Source organism: Pleurodeles waltl, chromosome 3_1, assembly GCF_031143425.1.
Source record: "Pleurodeles waltl isolate 20211129_DDA chromosome 3_1, aPleWal1.hap1.20221129, whole genome shotgun sequence".
In the NCBI taxonomy this organism is placed as follows: Eukaryota; Metazoa; Chordata; class Amphibia; order Caudata; family Salamandridae; genus Pleurodeles; species Pleurodeles waltl.
This window is the reverse complement of record NC_090440.1, coordinates 1,982,955,975-1,982,978,439: the sequence shown is the minus strand read 5'-3', so window position 1 is coordinate 1,982,978,439 and position 22,465 is coordinate 1,982,955,975.

Genomic DNA, 22,465 nt, shown 5'->3' with positions numbered 1-22,465 from the left:
CTCTCTCAAAGCCAACGAAACCCTTATCCTGTGGTGTGGTAGCACTGCTCCTGACATGGATAGCCCCAGTCGCCTGCAGAAAGTCCTTCCTCCCCTCACCACCCTGCATGCAAAATTCAGGTAACCCAACAATTTTTGAGCCGTTCACAAATCCATCTTGTGAAGTACCCGCACCATCGCCAGGAATTCAAGTATCTCTGTCACTTTTGTCTCTGGCAATCTGGCCACTACTGCGTTTGCATCTAATTCAATGCCCAAAAAGGTCAAAACTGATAGCGCCCCTCTGTCTTTTCAGGGGCCAAAGGCACTCCTGTCTGCTGCGCAAGTCTTTGAAAATCTGCCAGCGCCCGCCCACAGGCCCCGGATTTGACCGTCCCTACAAATAAGAAATCGTCTAGGTAGTGAGTCACCATCCTGTGGTTAGTCATTCTGACAAAAACCCACTGCAAGAAAGTGCTGAAAGTTTAAAATAAAGCGCATGATATTGCACAGCCCATGGGTAACACCCTGTCTACATAGATGGCTCCGTCCAGCTGCATACCCAGCAGGTCAAAATCAGCTGGATGAATGGATAACAACCTAAAGGCAGATTGTATGTCACATTTTGCCATTTCCACCTTGCGCCCGCACCTCAAAACTAACTTTACGGCATCATCCACCGAGGCATTGACCACTTTGGTGTCTTCTTGTGCAATAAAATCATTGACCAACGCCCCCTCAGGCCATGATAAATGGTGAATCAACCGGAACTCACCCGGTGCTTTTTTGGGGACGACTCCCAAAGGTGATATCATCAAATGATCACTCAGCCAATCATCAAACGGCCCGCTATTCTTCCCAGCGCCACCTCTTTTGCCAATTTGTCACGCACTATCTGAGGCTGTTCCTTTGCAGGCCGCAAATTGTCTGCCCACCTCCTCGTTCGGGAACCTTGGTAGCCCACCCGGAAACCTTCACGAACCCCCACTCCAACTGACAAGCCTTATCCGCATCTGGATAGATGCGTAACCAAGGCAGCAGAATCTCCAGTCTAACTGGTGTAGGACCCCTTTGGCGCAGTAGCGCCTTGCGCGCCCCGTCCTCTGGACGCCCTCCATTGCTCCGCTGGGCTGGAGAGGGAAAAACATTGAGTGACTGGGTGACGGCCCCCACACTTGGATCAGTCATGTTTAAACCTACACTGTTGTCGTGAGCAGAAACCTTTGTTGAAATTCCAACAAGCCCCTGTGGTGGGCACCGGGGTCTTGGTAGCCACGCCCGCCCCTCCCTGGGCGGGACGGGACTGAAAAGGCTTATACACTACTGGCAGACTACTTGCCGTATGTGTGGACGCCGAGGATTGCGCCAATGCCATCCATTGCATCCATAATTCCGGGTCCACATCCCCCCATGGCTTTTCCGGATTTACACTCACCCAAGCCCTAATCTCTTCATCATAACTCAGCCATGCAAAGCCCCCAAAATGCATCTGTGCTTTCCTTATGATGTCCATGTATTTGAAAAGTGCTATAGCCCTGTCTGGATATTTCTCACAATATATACTGGCGAATATAAGAAAAGCGGACGTCCAATTGTCCATTGTGATAGGAACCCTGGGCCTGCGTGCTAATTCCCATTCCTGCTCCTTGAATCCCTCTTTGGCTTGTATGTCCCTATGTAGAAGCTTAAAGAGGACTACATACTCGTGCCTCCATATCCTTGCCTTCGTTTTGTCAGCCACATGGGACCCCAGGGGCATTGCCAGACCCATGTACGGGAGCTGTTTCCTATGACTTCCCCCCTCTTTGTCCTCAGCGCCTGTGTCATCCCCTGTCTTCTGACTGCCTGCCGCTGTAACTGCTGTGGAAGTAGCCTCATTGTCCTTGTTCGCGTCGCCCTTCTGTCCTGTAACCAACCCAGTTGTTTCCAACACAGACCCGTCCCCCACACCATTGGATTTGCTTGTGCATGAAGCCTTAGCGCCCCCCCATCACCCCAGATGACCACCATCTCCCCTTACCTCCGTCCGTTTCCCCCAAATTGCGTGGCGTTCTCCTCATTGATCTACCACGTGACATTGTTTGGTGTAATCCTAATGGCCCTTCAGCCAAACCGGTGTCCTGTAAAACAAAAACAGAGGAAGAGGTTGCGCCGCACTTGCGCCCTCGCCCCCCCTTCTTGACACCACTCACCTCCTCTTCCCGAATCTCTTCGTCTTCCCAATCATCCCCGTCTTCCTCATAGTCCAATTCCAACTCTTCATCGCCTACCCACTCACACCTGTTTTCAACATACCCCGTGGCTTTGTTGGCATTGCCACTGTTGCTTCCTGACCTACATGACGCAAACCATCCGTGTGGTACCCACGCTCCTGCGGTGTAGAGAAGGCCGCCGCAGACCCCTCTACTGCTTCGGAGCAACGTGTTTGGGCCGTGTTTCGCCCAATTGGCATCGCCCTTCTTCTGCCAACCTCAGCTGTTGGCATTGACTTGCTTCTTCCCATGTGGCCATGTGCGCCACTGGGGCTTCCAGCCCCGACCGGCCCTTCGGCTGCACCAGCCTCTTGTCCCCGTCCCACCTCAACCTGGGGTACCCAGACCCAACTCCCTGCCCCTGAACTAGCTGGCTGCAGCCCCCTGGCGTCTGGGACCTCCCTAATCCTCTTGCTGGCCTCACCCCGTGTACCTGCTGCTTCCCGGTCTTTGCACAACTGAGCCCACCTGGCCTCAGTTTCAGCCACAACCCTACGCTGCTCTCTGATCCTGGCTTCCAGGTCCCATGCCTCTGCATGGTCCCAGCCTCGCTGCACTGAAGGGCCTGGGGACCCAAGGGCCCCTGCCTCCCTGCCTGTCTTGGGCTTTGCTGACTTGGCCTGCCTCGGGGTAGCCCTGGATCTGGCTGTCCCCCCCCCCGGTTTTCCCGGTATACTTTCCTCTCTTTTTTGCTGGGGCCCCATGGCCCCCAGCGTTGCGGGCCCCCTTTGGGTAAGACAGATCTAAGGGGCCCCACTCACTGCTAGGCCTGGGTAAGGGCTGCTCCCCTTCCTCTGCTTGTAACTCAGGGGCTCCGCCCCTCACCATATCCCCTTTTTCCCCTGGGGGCCCCTCCAGTGCTGTGCCTGGCTCACTCTCCCCCATGGCCCCTGAACCTGCCACCTGCATGCCAGGGGCCTCCCCACTAAAGTTTATGGGGCTGGGCATGCTAAGTGCCTCCACCCCCGTGTGTGCGTCCTGCTCTTGGTGCCCCCTCCCTTTCTCCATCAGAGTCCAAGGATTCACAGGCGGCAATTGCAGCTGCTACCCAGCTCGACGCGGCCCGCGTCGGCCGTGTCATTCCGACCCAGGCCTGGTCCAAGACCCCAGGCCTGAGCAGGTCGGAACGGCCAGCTTCGCCCAAAAGGTGAAGCGCGGCCTTTACCGCCTCAGCGTCATGGCTGGTTGCCATAGCGCTGCGCGGTCAGAGCAGCAAAGCCACGTGAAGGAAAACAGCTGCGGGGCCCACCCGGCCTCGTTCGCAAGCCGACACTCCTGTCGCGCCTGCCGTTTAAAGCACTGAGGCCGCGGAGCCAATCGCTTCTGTTTATTTTAATGCGCACCTTACTTCAGCCCACTGAGATGCCGTAAAGCCACTCGCCCCAGTATAATAATCCTAAACCCTCTCACTCGCCTCAAAACTCCGCTCCTCAAAACTCCACTCGATTCCTCCCACGGTCGGCGCGGAAAAGAGGCTGACCCTCCCTCCCACCCCCCTTATAAACCCACGCTCAGAGCCCACCCCCTCTTACCTGCATCCAATCTGGCGCCCGTGCGCCACTTCCTGTCCTCCCGAAAGAGCCTGCGGAGAGACTAGAACGAGTCTCTCTCTCCGCGGGCCCCGTCATTCTTCCACTACAGGCAGGTCCTGGTAGCATGCGCTGGAAGCAGGGGATCACTTGGGGGCATGCAGCACTCTCCCTACCGGTCTTGGTTCTCCTTCCCATGAGCAGTTCCGGCAGCAGCGCAGGACATAAGTGAAGGGCTGCTCCCGCTTGAACCCGCATTCGGTAACTTTGTGAAGGGTATGCGCTCTTTGCCATAAATGCTGCCATCTTCCGACCGTGCTACAGCTACTGAAGGAGGCTGCAGCAGCCTCAGTGGTGTTCACCGGGCCTCTCCTCTTTCCTGTGGGTGAAGCGCCATATCCCTTCACTGTCATCTGGTGCCGATACCAGGTGCAAGTTAATGAGCCCATCCTGTGTGGCGCTGCAGGTGCACGCCACATCTTAAACCACAGCAGCTCATTCTGCAGGCCATGCAGAGTACTCTCAATGCTGGTGCGGGGGTCTGCACACTGCAGGAGCAGCCCCTCTTTCTTCTATGGATGGATTAGAGCTCTCAGCCAACTGGGCTGCTATGGGTTGCGTGGGGGCTGGAGCTACAGATAGTAGAATCGCAATGCAGGGAGGCTCTTCTTACAAAATCATCTTTGGTCGTGGGCTGCCGCATACGGGTCAGTCAGTGTCACTTCAAGTGTGAGGCTTTGAAAAACACCCTGTGTTGGTGTGGCCTCAGGCTTTGGTCCGTGCACCTCACATTGAGCGCTCAGCGGCACACCTCTCACCTGTCTACTGCACTTCTCCTGCCTCACAGATGGCGAGGGACGCCCGAGCTTCTCTTCCTTTCTCTTCGCTGAGGATGCCTGGACTGCAAGGGGGTGGGTGAAGTCTTCTCACCGCACGTGGGCGTTCCAGGTACAGTTAGAGGTCTGCTGTTGCTGTGTGGGCAGCAGCAGGTGAGTGCCTCAAGTGTTGAGGGTGCACTGTGCTGGATGTGGCACCTCACCCTCTTTTCTCAGCTCTCCCTCCTCTTCGGGCCACACAACATGCAGGGGCTGCAGGGGCATGTGCATGCAGGCGACTGCAGGGGAATGACTTATATGCAACAGATGTGGGGTGCCTCAGCCTGCATTTACCCTTGGGGCACCTCAGAGCTGCAGCGGGCATACACATAGGGTCAGACCCGCTTGGCACCAATGTAGAGTTGTGGGCCCTGGGCCCACATACTAAACAAATGAGTGACCCAGAGACATAGTTGGTGGTACTGGTAACTAGCCTGATAGCACGTGCGCCCAGCCTCTTTTGTTGGCAGGGTCACCTGACTAGTGACACATGATGTATGGGGGTTGAGTGTGTAAGTGTCACGGGCTACTCGTCGTTTATGTCTTTGGCCGACTGGAATTGCAGAGAGGTCTTGGTTTTTGCAGGTTCTGCCTTGACCCAGGTAGGGGCGGCCCTTTCTGGTAGCCACAGTGCTGCTGACGGAGTAATGCCAAAAGTTGTCTACAGTGAAAGGTGACTTCTATGCCCTGGGACATATCCCCAACATCATTGGTGCCATTGCTGGGACAAATGTGGCCTTGGCCCCTCCCCACAGGAGTGAACAGGTGTACAGAAACCGGAAGAGTTACCATTCGATGAATGTGCAGATGGTGTGTTTGGCCGACCAGTACATCAAGAATGTCAAGTTTCCTGGCTCTGTGCAAGACGCTTACATTCTGAGGAATAGCAGCATCCCTTATGTGATGGGGCAACGTCCAGAGGCACGGTGTGTGGCTATTAGGTGAGGACATGGAGCCTATACAGTGTGACTAGGTGTCTGGGGATATCCCTAAGAGTTAGTGTGTGTCTAACAGTTGTCCCTCGACATTTGCAGGTGACTCTGGTTACCCCAACCTGTCATGACTACTGACCCCAGTGAAGAATCCCAGGACAAGGGCAGAGGAACGCTACAATGAGGCCCATGGGCGAACTAGGAGGGTTATAGAGAGGACCTTCGGCCTCCTGAAGGCCAGGTTCCAGTGCCTCCATATGACAGGTGGTTCCCTATTCTACTCACCAAAGAAGGTGTGCCAGATCATCGTGACCTGCTGTATGCTTCACAACTTGGCTTTGCGACGACAGGTGCCTTTTCTGCAGGAGGATGGTCCAGATGGAGGTGTTGTGGCAGCTGTGGAGCCTGTGGACAGGGAAGACGAGGAAGCAGAAGAAGACGATATCGACAACAGAGACACAGTGATTCATCAATACTTCCAGTGAGACACAGGTAAGAAGACATCACTGCCTGCTACATCTGATACCCTTGTTCCACCTCTCATCTGTCTGTCACTTTCACCCAGTGTATGGACCCTGAGTTGTCACTTTCCCTTTCAAAGTGGGTCCCACTGTGTGACATCTGCTTTGTTTCCTCATGGACTAGAGCTGTGTGACATAGGTATGTTGACAATACAATGGATATAGCAGTTTTCCAAAGTTATTGCAAATACACATTTTCAAAAGCACAGACTGACTCCAGATAGTTTTGTGATTTAAGGGTGTTTATTTAAGTGCTAAATAGTCGAGGGGGTTGTAAAATGGTCAGGGGTGATGGTGGAGGAATGTCCATGGCAGAGTCCAGTCTATTAGTCTCACAGGTGCATTGTCAAAAGGGGAATAGGAATTGGAGCTGGGGCAGTTTAAGGATGGACAGGGTGACAAAGTGTGACAGAAGGATGACAATCAGGGTGGTCTCATTTTTTGGCGGGGGTCTGGCTAGCCTGGGTCCCCTGTAGTGGTGGACACACTGCTGCTTGACGTGTCCTGGGGACAGAGGTATGGGACCGCTGGGTGGGTGCTGTGCTGGTGTTTCCAGAGGGGGGAGGCTCTGTTGTGGCTTGTGCCAGTGTGAGGGGAACCGACTGTCCCGAGGTCCCAGATGGGCCAGGCTGGTCATCTAGATCCAGTTGGACAGAGCTGCTGTCATCACTGCGGGCCTCTTCTGTGGGTGGAGTGGACATGTCTGGAACCTCCTATCCGGTGACGTTGGGTAGGGGTCCTGCAGGGGTGTAAAGGCATGATTATTGCATCTGTGTGTGCCATGGTGTGCAATGGGTGGGTGACCCTGTGCCCCAGTGCTTGCATTCTTGTGTAGAACCTTGTGTGCTAAATGTTTAGGGGTGTGTGTGGGTATGTGCAGTGGCCATGCATTGGTGATGGGTGTCCATGCTCTGTTGTTGCATGCAGGGCTTGGTGTTGGGATGTGTGGTTTGTGATAGTGGGACATATGTGAGGAGTTGGAGTGATGGGGGTGAGGACGAGGGTGAGGGTATGTGATAGCATGCAGGTAGGGTGGGGGATGAAGTAGTGAAAGCTTTGCCTTACCAGAGTCCATTCCTCCGGCTACTCCTGCGAGGCCCTCAGGATGCAGTATAGCCAAGATCTGCTCCTCCCATGTTGTTAGTTGTGGGGGAGGAGGTGGGGGTCCGCCGCCAGTCCTCTGAACTGCAATCTGGTGTCTTGAGACCACGGAATGTACCTTCCCCGTAGGTCGTTCCACCTCTTCCTGAGGTCATCCTGTGTTCTTGGGTGCTGTCCCACTGCGTTGACCCTGTCCACGATTCTGCGCCATAGCTCCATCTTCCTAGCTATGGTGGTGTGCTGCACCTGTGCTCTAAGTAGCTGTGGCTCTACCCGGATGATTTCCTCCACCATGACCCTGAGCTCCTCCTCAGAAAACCTGGGGTGTCTTTGCGGTGCCATGGGGTGGTGTGGGTGATGTGTGGGGTGGTGTGTGTTTTGATGTGTGGGGTAGGGGTGTGTGGTGTTTTGTGCGTGGATGTTGTGTGAGTGATGGTGTTGAGTGCCTGTGGATGCTAGTTTGTAGATGGTGGTGTCTCTCTCTAGCCTTCAGTCGCAATTGTGGTCGTAAGAGTTGGTGGGTAATGTGGGTGTGTGTTTTATATTGTATTGGGTGTGTGGGAGTGGTGTGTGTATGTGTATCTGGTGTGTGTATTTCGATTTGTCCAATGTGGTAGTGTTTTGTAAATGTGTTTCGTGGGTCGTGATAGTGTGGACGTATTCCTGTTGGTGTGACGGTGTCAGTTTTGTCATCGCCAGTTTATCACTGACCTTTGGTGTGGCGGACTTGTGTGGGTGTCTAGATTTTGGTGGATTCCGAACTGTGGGTCGTAATAGCTGTGGCGGAATTCCGCCCCCGCGGCGGTGTGTTATCGGTCTTCTGCACAGCGGAAAGCAGCATTTACCGCCAATGTTGTAATGACCCCCAAAAGTTCTTTACCATTAAATTATGTTTATTTATATATTTGAGTAGTTTAACTACATTAGTTAATTTGATTTAAAATTTGTTTGTGTGTGGTTTTATTTTAAGTTCTAAGTTCACTTATTTTTGATGGGAGTGTATTGCAATACCAGTAGTTGGCGATATGTGGTGCTGAACTTACTCCAATTTTGAGCTGGAGTACATTTACTAATGTTTTAGGTCCCTTTTGGCTATTGTGACTAAATAAGTGCAGTTTGTGAGTGTCAATGGGTTTGTATGTTTCTGGGTTGGTCCATGCCACTCCCTAAACTCCTTCTTTACCATCCTTAATCCCCTACTTACTCCTCCCTTCCTTAGCTCCTCCCTTTTAGCCCTAAATATTTCCAGTTTTCCAGCAATTATCTCTGTGTGTCCAACATTTACTACTAAAATGTATACTTACATGTGCAGAAATGTCTGTAGTCGGGGCAGAGATCCCCGTGCATAAAGATGGGAGAGGTGGAGGCAGAGACTTCCACAAGTCAGTATGTGCATATGTTATTGTGGTGGTCCAAAACATATTACAAAATGCAGTTGGGAATAGGCTCCTCACTGTGTAAAGTACAAAAGTAGCTAATACAAAAATATAGTGGGCAAAAATATTAGCATCACATAGGTAAGTATATATTTTGAAAAGAGATAGATTTATAATAACTTTTAAAAAAGTAATAACTTTAAAAATACATGTAAAAAGATATTTATGATTCAAAAACATAAAAAGAAATGTAATCATTTAAAAAATAAAAGAAATATAGGCTGTCATTACAACATTGGCGGTAAAAGGCGCTTACCGCCGTGCATAAGACCGCCAACACACCGCTGCGGCCGCGGAATTCCGCCACAGCTATTATGACCCACATCTCGGAATCCGCCAAAAGTCAGACACCCACACAAGTCCGCCACACCAAAGGTCATTGATAAACTGGCGAAAACAAATCCTCCACCATCACGCCAACAGAAATACGCCAATACTATCACGACACATGAATCCACGCGGCGGTCTTTCAACCGCGGTATTCCATTGGCGGTACACACCGCCATGCTCAAAATACACACACTCTTACAAAACACAGCCACATTGGACAATTCAAAATACACACACCTGATACACATACACACACCACTCCCACACACCCATTACAATATAAAACACACACCAACATCACCCACAAACCCCTACGACCAAAAATTCCAAAAGAAGGCCAGAGAGAGACAGCACCAGCAAGAACAACAGCATCCACAGGCACACAACACCATCACCCACACAACTTCCACGCACCTCACACCACACACCACTACATATCAGCACACTTATCACCACACACTCCACCCCACACATCACCTACACCACCCCATGGCACGGCAAAGACACCCCAGGTTCTCGGAGGAGGAGCTCAGGGTTATGGTGGAGGAAATCGTCCAGGTAGAGCCACAGCTATTCAGAGCACAGGTGCAGCACACCTCCATAGCTAGGAACATGGAGCTATGGCGAAGAATAGTGGACAGGGTCAACACAGTGGGACAACACCCAAGAAATCGGGAGGACATCAGGAAGAGGTGGAACGACCTACGGGGGAAGGTGCGTTCCGTGGTCTCAAGACACCACCAGGCGGTTCCGCGGACTGGCGGCGGACCCCCACCTCCTTCCCCACAACTAACAACATGGGAGGAGCAGGTCTTGGCGATTCTGCATCCTGAGGGCCTCGCAGGAGTAGCTGGAGGAATGGACTCTGGTAAGACAAAGCTTTACTATTACATCCCCCACCCTACCTGCATGCTATCACATACCCCCACCCTCACCCCCAGCACCCCAACTCCTCACATATGTCCCAACATCACAAACCACACATCCCAACACCAAGCCCTGCATGCAACAACAAAGCATGGACACCCATCACCAAAGCATGCCCACTGCACATACCCATACACCCCCCTAAACCATCATCACACAAGCTCCCACACAGGAATGCTAGCAGTGGGGTACACGGTAACCCACCCATTGCACACCATTACACACACAGATTTAATAAACATCCTTTTATACCCCTGCAGGACCCCTAGCCAACGTCACCGGACAGGAGGGTCCACACATGTGCACACCACCAACAGAAGAGTCCCACAGTGATGACAGCACCTCTGTCCAACTGGATCTAGATGACCAGCCCGGACCATCGGGGACCTCTGGACAGTCGGTTCCCCTCACACAGGAACAGGCCACCACAGACCTTCCCCCCTCTGGAAACACCAGCACAGCACCCACCCAGCGGGCCCATACCTCCGTCCCCAGAACACGTCAATCAGCTGTGTGTCCACCACTACAGGGAACCCAGGACAACCCACCACCCCAACAACAACAGGGACATGGGGGCAGTGGTAGTGGGCACACGGTCCAGGGGACGGAGGCCCAGGAACACAGGGGAACTGGGAGGGCTGCTGTGCGACAGGGGGCGGACAGGCCAAGGGAACCCACTCTCCACGAGGCCCTCTCCTCCATCCTGGGAGCCTACCACCATTCCCAGGAGACGATGGCAACGGTACTGGCCAAGTTTCAGGAGACCCAGCGGATGCAGGAGGAACAGTATATGGGCTTCAGGGAGGAACTCAGAACCATCAGCTCCACCCTGGGCACCATCGTAGGGGTGCTGAAGGAAGTACTCAACACCAGGAGGGACACTGTGGCACTACAAGGGGCCCCTGACACTAGCATGGACGATGAACTGCCCACCACCTCCGCCGACGCTAGTGGACAGGAAGCCCCGCCACAGGACCACCACACCAGCACCCCACCCCCTGCAGAGGGAGAACCACCCCGCAAACGGTCCCTGAGATCCAGGACAAAGACAGAGCACAATGCCAAGACCCCCGCCAAGAAATAAGACCACCCTGATTGTCATCCTACTGTCCCACTTTGTTACCCTGTCCATATTTAAACTGCCCCAGCTCCACTTCCTATGCCCATATGGGCAATGCACCTGTGAGACTAATAGACTGGACTCTGTCATGGACACTCCTCCGCCATCACCCCTCACCATTTCACTATCCCTCCAATATTGAGCATTTAAATAAACGCACCTAAAGCACAAAAAGATCTGGAGTCTGTCTGTGATTTCCAAATAGTGTATAAGCAATTACAATGACAAAATGTTTTTTAAATAGTAATGTCAACATACCTATGTCACACAGCTCTAGTCCATGAGGAATCTAAGCAGATGTCACACAGTGGGACCCACATCTGTGAAATCGTAAGGGAAAGTGACAACTCAGTGACCATACACTGGGTGAAAACGACAGACAGGAGAGAGGTAGTAGTGTCAAAGTACATATAGTTGGCAGGTTTGTATTCCTACCTGTGTCTCACTGGAAATATTGCAGGATCACTGAGTCCCTGTTGTGCATGTCTTCTTCCTCTGCTTCCTCCTCATCACTGTCCACAGGCTCCACAGCTGCAACAACACTGCCATCTGGACCATCCTCCTGCAGAAAAGGCACCTGGCGTCGCAAAGCCAAATTGTGAAGCATATAGCAGGCCACGATGATCTGGCACACCTTCTTTGGTGAGTAGAATAGGGATCCACCTGTCATATGGAGGCACCTGAAGCTGGCCTTCAGGAGGCCGAAGGTCCACTCGATCACCCTCCTAGTTCGCCCATGGGCCTCATTGTAGCGTTCCTCTGCCCTTGTCCTGGGATTCCTCACTGGGGTCAGTAGCCATGACAAGTCACCTGCAAATGGCGAGGGACAACTGTTAGACACACACTAACCTGGAGGGATAACCCCAGACCCAGACAACCATTCCCACTGACTTGCTTCCAGGTGCTCACCTAATAGCCACACACGGTGCCTCTGGACTTGACCCATCACATAAGGGATGCTGCTATTCCGCAGGATGTAGGCGTCATGCACTGAGCCAGGGAACATGGCATTCACATGGGAGATGTACTGGTCTGCCAAACATACCATCTGTACATTCATAGAATGATAACTCTTCCGGTTTCTGTACACCTGTTCACTCCTGTGGGGGGGGACCAAAGCCACATGGGTCCCATCAATGGCACCTATGATGTTGGGGATATGTCCCTGGGCATAGAAATCACCTTTCACTGTAGGCAAATCCTCCACCTGAGGGAAAACGATGTAGCTCTGCATGTGTTTCAGAAGGGCAGACAACACTCTGGACAATACGTTGGAAATCATAGGCTGGGACATCCCTGATGCCATGGCCTCAGTTGTTTGAAATGACCCACTTGCTAGGAAATGGAGCACTGACAGCACCTGCACTTGAGGGGGGATTCCTGTGGGATGGCGGATTGCTGACATCAGGTCTGGCTCCAACTGGGTACACAGGTCCTGGATTGTGGCACGGTCAAGCCTGTAGGTGATTATCAAATGTCGCTCCTCCATTGTCGACAGGTCCACCAACGGTCGGTACACCGGAGGATGCCGCCATCTCCTCACATGTCCCAGCGGACGGTGCCTATGAAGGACAACAGCGAGCACAGAGTCAAACAACTCAGAGTTACGTACCCACAGTTTACCCAGAACACCAATCATACACAAAAGGTGGCCTGTATGTGTGTTGAGTCTAGGCCTAGGTATGTGTGACGCAGTTGAAAATGAAGCCATGTGGGCCCCTGAAATGGCGGCTGCCTGACCTCTAAAGTGGGACAATGGGATGTGAGGTAACTGCGCTGGCGTTGTACACCGTCGCGGTAGGCGGTCAAAGACCGCGGCGCAATGCTGCATTGGTTAACATTGGACCCTATGGGTCCCAGGAGCCAATGACGATATACGCCGGAGGTGACGATACGCACCGCCGCGGACGTGACCACCATTTTCTATCTGTGCAATCACTCGATACCTGATCTTCGACAGAAGAGGACCTACACTGCAAATGCTGCTGTGACCTCGGTCTGGAAGAGACAATGGCTTGTGCGTCTGGGGAAAAGGCCCCCGCCTTCACATCGGAGGAGTTGGAGAAGCTCGTGGATGGGGTCCTCCCCCAGTACACGCTACTCTACGGTCCTCCAGACAAACAGGTAAGTACATAGGGAGCATGTTGTATGGGCTGTGCCTGTGTGGAGAGGGCTGGATGTAAGAAGGAAGGGGGCCGAGTGCTGCGTGCATGAAAGACGGTGAATGCATGTGCCACATGGCAAAGGTAGGGATGGGGGCCAATCACTTTGACGGTGCAGTTGGTAATGACTTCTCTTCTTCCCCTGTACATTTCATGTAGGTCAGCGCCCACCAGAAGAAAGATATTTGGCGTGCCATCGCCAAGGACGTCCGGACCCTGGGGGTCTACCACAGACAGAGCACCCACTGCCGGAGAAGATGGGAGGACATTCGCCGCTGGAGCAAGAAGACAGCGGATGCTCAGCTGGGGATGGTCTCCCAACGTGGGAGGGGTGCCCGTCGCACCATGACCCCCCCTGATGTTCAGGATCCTGGCGGTGGCCTACCCGGAGTTGGATGGGCGCTTGAGGGCATCACAGCAGACACAAGGGGGTGAGTACACTCTCATTCTGCTGACTTTGCGTGCAGTGGAGGTGTCTGGGTGGGGGAGGAGGGCTGTGGGTTTCCCTAGGCCAGGGCGAGTTCCGTAGGCAAGGCCCCTCCGCAAGGCAGGCCATGTGGCATCCCAACCCACCTCTGTAGAGTGCCAAGTACAGCTATTCATGCCCCTGTGTCATCTATGTGTGCAGATGTCGTCCATAGCCTTGTAGGCCATTTCCCAGGAATTGAACAGTGGAGCCCAAGAGCGCGGCGTAGTGCAGGGGGCTTCTGTGTCTGTCGTGTCCGCCAACGGTAGCGATAATCCATGCACTCAACATGCCTTTCTTCTGTCACCCCCCCCTTTTTGTGGTCTCCCTGTTCTTGTGTGCATTAGCATCATCAGGAGGAGGAGCAGTGGCACCGGAGCAGGAGGGAGCTGCATCCCACATGGCCCTGGAGGGAGAGACTATGGACTCTGAATTCACCAGTGGGACGGAGGGCGAGGGGAGCTCCATGGCGGGGACAGGAGCTGACACCAGCGACACGGACTCGTCCTCTGATGGGAGCTCCCTTGTGGTGGTGGCAACATCTGTGCCCCCCGCATCTACAGGTACAGCCACCACCCCCCCACCAGCACCGCCCTCCCAGCAGCCCCTCAGCCTTCGCCCCGTGCCGGCTCACCCAGGAGGGTGGGCATCACCTTCGCCCCAGGCACCTCAGGCCCTGCCCCAGTCACCCCTGCTGCCCTCAGTGAGGAGGCCATTGACCTCCTTAAGTCCCTCACTGTAGTGCAGTCTACCATTTTGAATGCCATCCAGGGTGTAGAAAGGCAGTTGCAACAAACTAATGCATTCCTGGAGGGCATTCATTCTGGTTAGGCGGCCCTTCACCAAGCTTTTCAAACTCTGGCTTCAGCACTGATGGCAGCCATTGTCCCCGTCTCTAGCCTCTCCCCTCCAACTTCCTCCACCCAGACCCAATCCCCTGTACCTCTGCCTATCCCAAGCACACCATCAGACCAGCCTGCACACACCTCAACACACAAGGGAAGCTCAGGCAAACATAATCACCACACATCCCACAGGCACTCAGGCAAGCAACACACACATGCAGACACACCAACATCCACTGCCTCCACTGTGTCCCCCTCCTCCTCGTCTCCCTCCTCCCTCCCAGTCTCGTCTACACTCACACCTGCATGCACTACCTCTACAGCCACTACGTCCCTCTCCAGCACACCCACCACCACACCCCGCTCACGTGCAGTCACCACCCCCACTACCATTCACACGTCCCCTGTGTCCTCTCCCAGTGTGTCTGTGATACCCCTCCCAAGATACACAAACGCAGGCACACACCCACCCAACAGCCATACACCTCACGACAGCCTCCACCCTTGACCTTTTTCCCACACCTCCCCCACCCCGTCCATCTCATAGGTCCCGAAGTAGCACCTCAGCCAAAACATCTCCGGGACCAGTGGTGCCTGTAGTCACCGGTATGTGGAGTGCACCGGCCACCAGGACAGCCAGTGTGACACGGAGCCACAGCACAGACAGTCCCCCACCTGTGAAGCATCAGAAGTTGGCCAGTGCCCGGCAGTAGAGGGGGAAACCTCCAGCCACCAAAGCCGCTCCCTGGGGTCCCGTTGGGAGTGTGGAGTCAGCTGTGACACCTTCCAAGGTGGGGAAGGGCCACAAGAAACCCGGCAAGTCTGGGAAGAGCTGCACGGCGGAGAAGACCGCCATCATCCACGCTGCCCAGGAGGCCACCGCCAGCCCCAGCCCAGCTGCCCAGGAGGCCACCGCTAGCCCCAGGCCCAGCAGCCCAGGAGGCCACCGCCAGCCCCAGCCCAGCTGCCCAGGAGGCCACCGCCAGCCCCAGCCCAGCTGCCCAGGAGGCCACCGCAAGCCCCAGCACAGCTGCCTAGGAGGCCACCGCCAGCCCCAGCACAGCTGCTCAGGAGGCCACCGCCAGCCCCAGCACAGCTGCCCAGGAGGCCACCGCCAGCACCAGCCCCGCTGCCCAGGAGGCCCACGCCAGCCCCAGCACAGCTGCCCAGGAGACCACCGCCAGCCCCAGCACAGCTGCCCAGGAGGCCACCGCCAGCCCCAGCACAGATGCCCAGGAGGCCACCGCCAGCCCCAGCCCCGCTGCCCAGGAGGCCACCACCAGCCCCAGCACAGCTGCCCATGAGGCCACCGCCAGCACAGCTGCCCAGGATGCCACCGCCAGCACCAGCCCCGCTGGGCCATGAAGGACCGCCAGCAAAAGCCTAGCTGGGCCATGAAGGACCGCCAGCACAAGCCCCGCTGAACAGGGCACCGCCAACTCAAGCACCGCTGAACAGGGCACCGCCAACTCAAGCACCGCTGAACAGGGCACCGCCAACTCAAGCACCGCTGAACAGGGCACCACCGTCTCAAGCACCGCTGAACAGGGCACCGCCAACTCAAGCACCGCTGAACAGGGCACCGCCAACTCAAGCACCGCTGAACAGGGCACCGCCGTCTCAAGCACCGCTGAACAGGGCACCGCCAACTCAAGCACCACTGAACAGGGCACCGCCAGCACCACGATCTCAAGCACCGCTGAACAGGGCACCGCCAACTCAAGCACCGCTGAACAGGGCACCGCCAACTCAAGCACCGCTGAACAGGGCACTGCTGTCTCAAGCACCGCTGAACAGGGCACCGCCAACTCAAGCACCGCTGAACAGGGCACCGCCAACTCAACCACCGCTGAACAGGGCACCGCCGTCTCAAGCACCGCTGAACAGGGCACCACCAACTCAAGCACCGCTGAACAGGGCACCGCCAACTCAAGCACCGCTGAACAGGGCACCGCCAACTCAAGCACTGCTAGCCCATGAGCGGCAGGGGCACTGACGCAACTGGGTCCGTCACGGGGTGAGTGATGCACTCTGGGCACCAGTCCCCCTCCAGAACCAGTGGAGAGATCCATCCACTACCTCTGTCCTTCACAGGATGAAGCACTCTGGGCACCAGTCTCCCTCCAGAACCAGTGGAGAGATCCATCCACTACCTCTGTCCTTCACCGAATGAAGCACTCTGGGCACCAGTCCCCCTCCAGAACCAGTGGAGAGATCCATCCACTACCTCTGTCCTTCACAGGATGAAGCACTCTGGGCACCAGTCCCCCTCCAGAACCAGTGGAAAGATCCATCCACTACCTCTGTCCTTCACAGGATGAAGCACTCTGGGCACCAGTCCCCCTCCAGAACCAGTGGAGAGATCCATCCACTACCTCTGTCCTTCACAGGATGAAGCACTCTGGGCACCAGTCCCCCTCCAGAACCAGTGGAGAGATCCATCCACTACCTCTGTCCTTCACCGAATGAAGCACTCTGGCAACCAGTGGAGAGATCCATCCACTACCTCTGTCCTTCACAGGATGAAGCACTCTGGGCACCAGTCCCCCTCCAGAACCAGTGGAGAGATCCATCCACTACCTCTGTCCTTCACCGAATGAAGCACTCTGGGCACCAGTCCCCCTCCAGAACCAGTGGAAAGATCCATCCACTACCTCTGTCCTTCACAGGATGAAGCACTCTGGGCACCAGTCCCCCTCCAGAACCAGTGGAGACATCCATCCACTACCTCTGTCCTTCACAGGATGAAGTACTCTGGGCACCATGCCCCCTCCAGAACCAGTGGAGACTGTTATCCACTTGAGAGACTGTGGCTTTGCACTCCCCAGGATTGAACAGTGGGCAAACCACCCACTTGGGAGACTTGTGAGACTGTGTATTTGCACTCCCCAGGATTGAACAGTGGGCGAACCACCCACTGTAGAGACTTGAGAGACTGTGGCCTTGTACTCCCCAGGATTGAACAGTGGGCAACCCACCCACTGTAGAGACTTGAGAGACTGTGGCTTTGCACTCCCCAGGATTGAACAGTGGGCAACCCACCCACTGTAGAGACTTGAGAGACTGTGGCTTTGCACTCCTCAGGATGGAACAGTAGGCAACCCACCCACTGTAGACACTTGAGAGACTGTGGCTTTGCACTCCCCAGCATTGAACAGTGAGCAAACCACCCACTTGGGAGACTTGTGAGACTGTGGCTTTGCACTCCCCAGGATTGAACAGTGGGCAAACCACCCACTTGGGAGACTTGTGAGACTGTGGCTTTGCACTCCCCAGGATGTAACAGTGGGCATATGGCCCCCTCGTGGATTTGGCGTCGTGCACTCAAGCGGCTGATGTGCCCCCCCTTTCCCTCCCCCTGAGGTGCCTGTTTTCTTGCTGTCTGATGCCCCTGCAGTGTTCTCTCCGTAATGGTCGGGGATCTTGTGTGGGCCTCGCCCATACCGTGTGGTCCCAGTGTTCCACGGACTTTCTTTGTGCAGTACCTGGACTACTATGCCTGGTATATATTTTGTACATGGTGTATATATATATATTTCTGCCTACTTGTTTGTAATATATTCCGATGGTTACACTCATTTTCTGTGGTCTTTGCATTCTTCCGGGGGAGTTTGGGGGTGTAACTGTGATGTATTGATATGCATTAGTGTGTGTGTTGTAGTGGGTGAGGGTGGGGGTGAGGGTGGGGGTGTTGCGTGTGTGTGTCCCTGTTTTTTGCCTCCCCTGTGTCGTAGGTGCAGTACTCACCGTGGTCTTCGCCGCCGGCGTTCGTGCTCCTGGTAGAGGAGCAGGAAGACTATCGCAGGTAGGATTTGGAGTTCCGGTTCCATGGTGTCCTCGTTCCTCGTGGGGTGTGTATAGGTGAGCGTTTTCCCTTCGAAATTCCTGTTTCCGCCGTGTTTTTATCTGTGGTGAATCAGCCCCGGAAAAGGTGGCGGATTGGCCTGTCATAATAGTGTGGGCGGTACATTGTCTCCCGCCTGTCTGTTGGCGGTGTCCGCCGCGCTGTTTGTTTGTACCGCCGTGGCGGTCGGAGTGTTAAGATGGCTGTCTTTGTTGGCAGTTTCTGCCACGGTCGTAATTGCTATTTTTTTACTGCCTGCCTGTTGGCGGTCGTACCGCCGCTTTAACACCGTCCGCCAGGGTTGTAATGACCACCATAATACTTAAACATTAATGTAAACAAAGAAATACAAATGTAATTAAACAATACATAAATGAATGAGATTATAAAAAAAAAAATCAAAATACTACTTATAAATTAAACTATTTGAAACATAAAATATATGTATATATATATATATATATATATATATATATATATATATATATATATATCCATAAAACTTCGCTGTATCGCCGCCACTTAAAATGCGGTTAGCTCGTGGGGGGGTGGCGAGCCCCAAAACATTCCAACAAATTCCAGTGCCTGCTACTCAAATGTAATTGAAAAGTAGACCACGTACCACAGCTACATTCCTCAGCATGCCTTATTTAATTCCAAATGGCAGAAAAAACCTCAACGCGTTTCGGGGCTCCTGCTCCATGTTCACGAGTACAATCTATCAAAAAGCATTGGAAGTCCATCAACCCTTATTATTGGACCTCCATTGCAAACCACTGCACAAAAATAGTAAAAGGACTAAAGCAATAAACTATACACTTACCACTTATCGTACCACCATTTTACAGTGCATGCGGTTCCATAGATTAAAGACTGTCGGGTCCCTCCAGCACCGCCAGGCAGCGCAGACCACCGTAGTTGCGAGATAGGCCACTAAGGCTGTTGGAGAACGGACCGCTAGTGCTTCCGCTGAACATAATACGATGTTGCTTTCCACCGTTGTCACTGTGGCAGTCCTACCATCACATCTCAGCTCGCTGAAACAGAGGGATATAAGGCAGACACTCGCCTGTAGGCAGCTTCACACATCCTTTCGTACCATGGAGCCAGACCTACACGTCCTGCCACTGCTGCTGATAGAAAGAGCCCAAAATCAATGCCTCCGTTGACGCAACTGACGGTAAGACCACACACCTACCCACGTCCCCAAACTCAACAGCAAATCGATGCGCCGCCATTGACCTGGTATGGGGGCTGTGCTCCCTGAACCAAGTATAATTTTGTGTGTCCTGGATCTGAGTTGTACACAATCACAGCCCCATGACACCCTCTTTGGGCAGGTCACTCACACTGCACCGCCACACTCCACAAAACCAGACATGTCCGCACATCCCAGTTTCAGGGACAGTGAAGTGTACATAGCATTGAGTCATACAACAGCAAAACCACTTCAATATCACACCTACTAATTGAACTGACACCCTCACATTGCTCACACGCCATGGCCTTTCATGACATTGAAGACACATATGTATGGATGTGTCATGTAACCCAAAAACACCTTCCATGCAACATCCCTCTAATGGACCCACACATATCAGCCACATTGCAAGAGGATATAAAGTAAATGGGATGCACAATATTTTGTGAGAAAAATATCCAAACCTCACAATGTAAATAATACCTACAGAATAGGTGGGGTAAGGGCAAGGTCAAATAGGAAACTCTCTTTTGGAAAATTGGTAGGGTCTGCAGAAGGGATTAGGGATTGAGGGGTTGCAGAAGTGCTTGTGTCAGTTGTGGGTGTTGATGCTGGTGTGTGTGTGTGTCTAAGATATGCTTGGGTTTGGGTGGTGTCTGTTGCGTGTGTGAGTATTTTCATCTCTTGGGGGGCTGTGAGGTGGAGGTGATTGCGAAGGTGGGAGTGGTCGCTGTGCTTGTGGGTGTTAGGGTGGTGTCATGGGGTATGGTGTGTGTGGTGGCTGTGTCTGTGGGTGTTGGGGTGGTGTCTGGTGGTATGTGTGTGGTGTCTGTGGGTGTTGGGGTGGTGTCTGGGGGTATGGTGTGCGTGATGTGTGGGTCTGTGGTTGTTGCGGTGGTGTCTGGGTTATGGTGTGTGTGATGTGTGGGTCTGTGGGTGTTCGGGTGTTGTGTGGGGGTATGGTGTTTGTGGTATGTGGGTTTTGGGGTGGGGGTGGTATCTGGGGGTATGCTGTGTGTGGTGTGTGAGACTGTGGGTGTTGGGGTGGTGTCTGGGCGTATGGTGTGTGAGTATGTGGGGGTGGTGGTGGTGTCTGGGGGTATGGTGTGTGTGATATGTGGGTCTGTGGGTGTTGGGGTGATGTCTGGGGGTATGGTGTCTGGGTCTGTTGGGGTGGGGTGGTGCCGGGTGGTATGGTGTGTGTGGAGGTGTGTGTGAGTGACTGCACATGTAGTGACCCTTTTTGATTTTTGTAATTTCAGCATAAGCACAGGCAAGCAGAAGAGACAGGGTTGAAACCAGTGGGGAAGCAGCTGGCCACAGTACCTCAAGCCACAAGACATCAGACAACGAAAGGACCCAGTGGCCCGGAGAGTCAGGGGAGTGCCATGGTGGCCACAGGATCAACTTCATCTTCGGATTCTTCCTCCAGTGGCCACTCCCTAGTGGTGGTGGACCCACCAGGATCTGTACTTGTTCCATCCTTCTCCCAGCATGGGACATAGACCAGGCTGGGGTAGAGTTACTATGGCTATGTAACTGTGGCACTGGGCCCACACCCTGTAGACATGCAGATCCTTAAATGTGGCCAAGATGAGTCTTCAATGGCAAGACTTACGTTGACGACATTAGGAATGGGTGCTGAGGTAAACCCCTGACCTAGGACAAATTTCCGTTGACCCAGTGTCAATGTGTGCCATAGACTTATGACAGGTTGCTTACTCCCACAGCTCTATTGTCACCTTTACATAAGTCATATTTGTACAGTACAGGTGTATTGCACAAGCGACAAAACTATAGGGCAGACAGCTAATTCAGGGAAGGGCCTGGCATGTGACTTATTAGCTTGGTTACATGCAACCAATCAGACCAAACATATCTTAGTATGTGGGATGCCAACTCTGTTGGATTGCCACATATGGTGGAATGTGTTTTCTGTGCTACAAGTACATACCACACAAACCCACTTTGAGGCTGTATGCGATTACATTGGGTAGGACACATATATGGGAGCCCTTTCAGTGTCACTTAAGTCGTAGGATATAGTCTGCACTATGGAAGTTGCCTGTAGGGCAGTATGCATTGAGTCAATGTTGCTGGATGTAAATGTGTCTGTCCAGTCAAACCCAAGGAGTTGACCTTTCAAACGTCACAATGGTGTGCTGTGTGTCATAGTGGCTCACATTGCAGTACATGTTGCTTTAGCCTGGGCTACCTGATGTCAATGGGACTGCTTAATCATAGTATACCATGAGCAGGGTAGTGGGTTAGTATGCAGATGACTCCAAGTGTGTATTTATGTCCCTGTACTTATCAGCATGTGTGCTTTACACTTGTGGTGTGCTGACAATTAGAACATTTTTGTGCTTGGTGTTTCTGAAATGTGTGTGACACAACCACTTGGCCAACAAAAAAATTGTAATCTCTTTATTTGTCTATTGCACCCTTACAGGTCAACATCCCTCGTAAAATAGGGATTTGGAGAGCCATCACCGGAAGGTGCGGACCCTGGAGGTTCATAGCCAGTGGAGCACCCACTGTCACAAAGGGTGGGAGGACCTGAGACGCTGGGTCGGCAGATCACAGAGATCCAGCTGGGGCTGTCCTCCCCACGTGGGCAGAATGCATGCCAGAGCCTGACCTCCCTAATGGCCCACATGCTGGCGGTGGCCTACCCCGAGTTTGATGGGCATTTGAGGTGAGCACAGCAGTTACAAGGTGGGTGAGTCCTGGGCATATTCCTGCCTCTTACATTGCCAAGTTTATGTGTTAGAGTCTGCCATCTCCCCCTGAAGATTGGAAATGGGCCATGTGTTACACACAAGGTGAGTAATTGTTTGTGGAGCTATCGAATTTGGTGCACACTAATGTGCTTTACCTACTGGCCCAGTGACCTAGGACACAAGAGAGTACAGTCCACTACCAATATACTGTTCAGGGCCAAC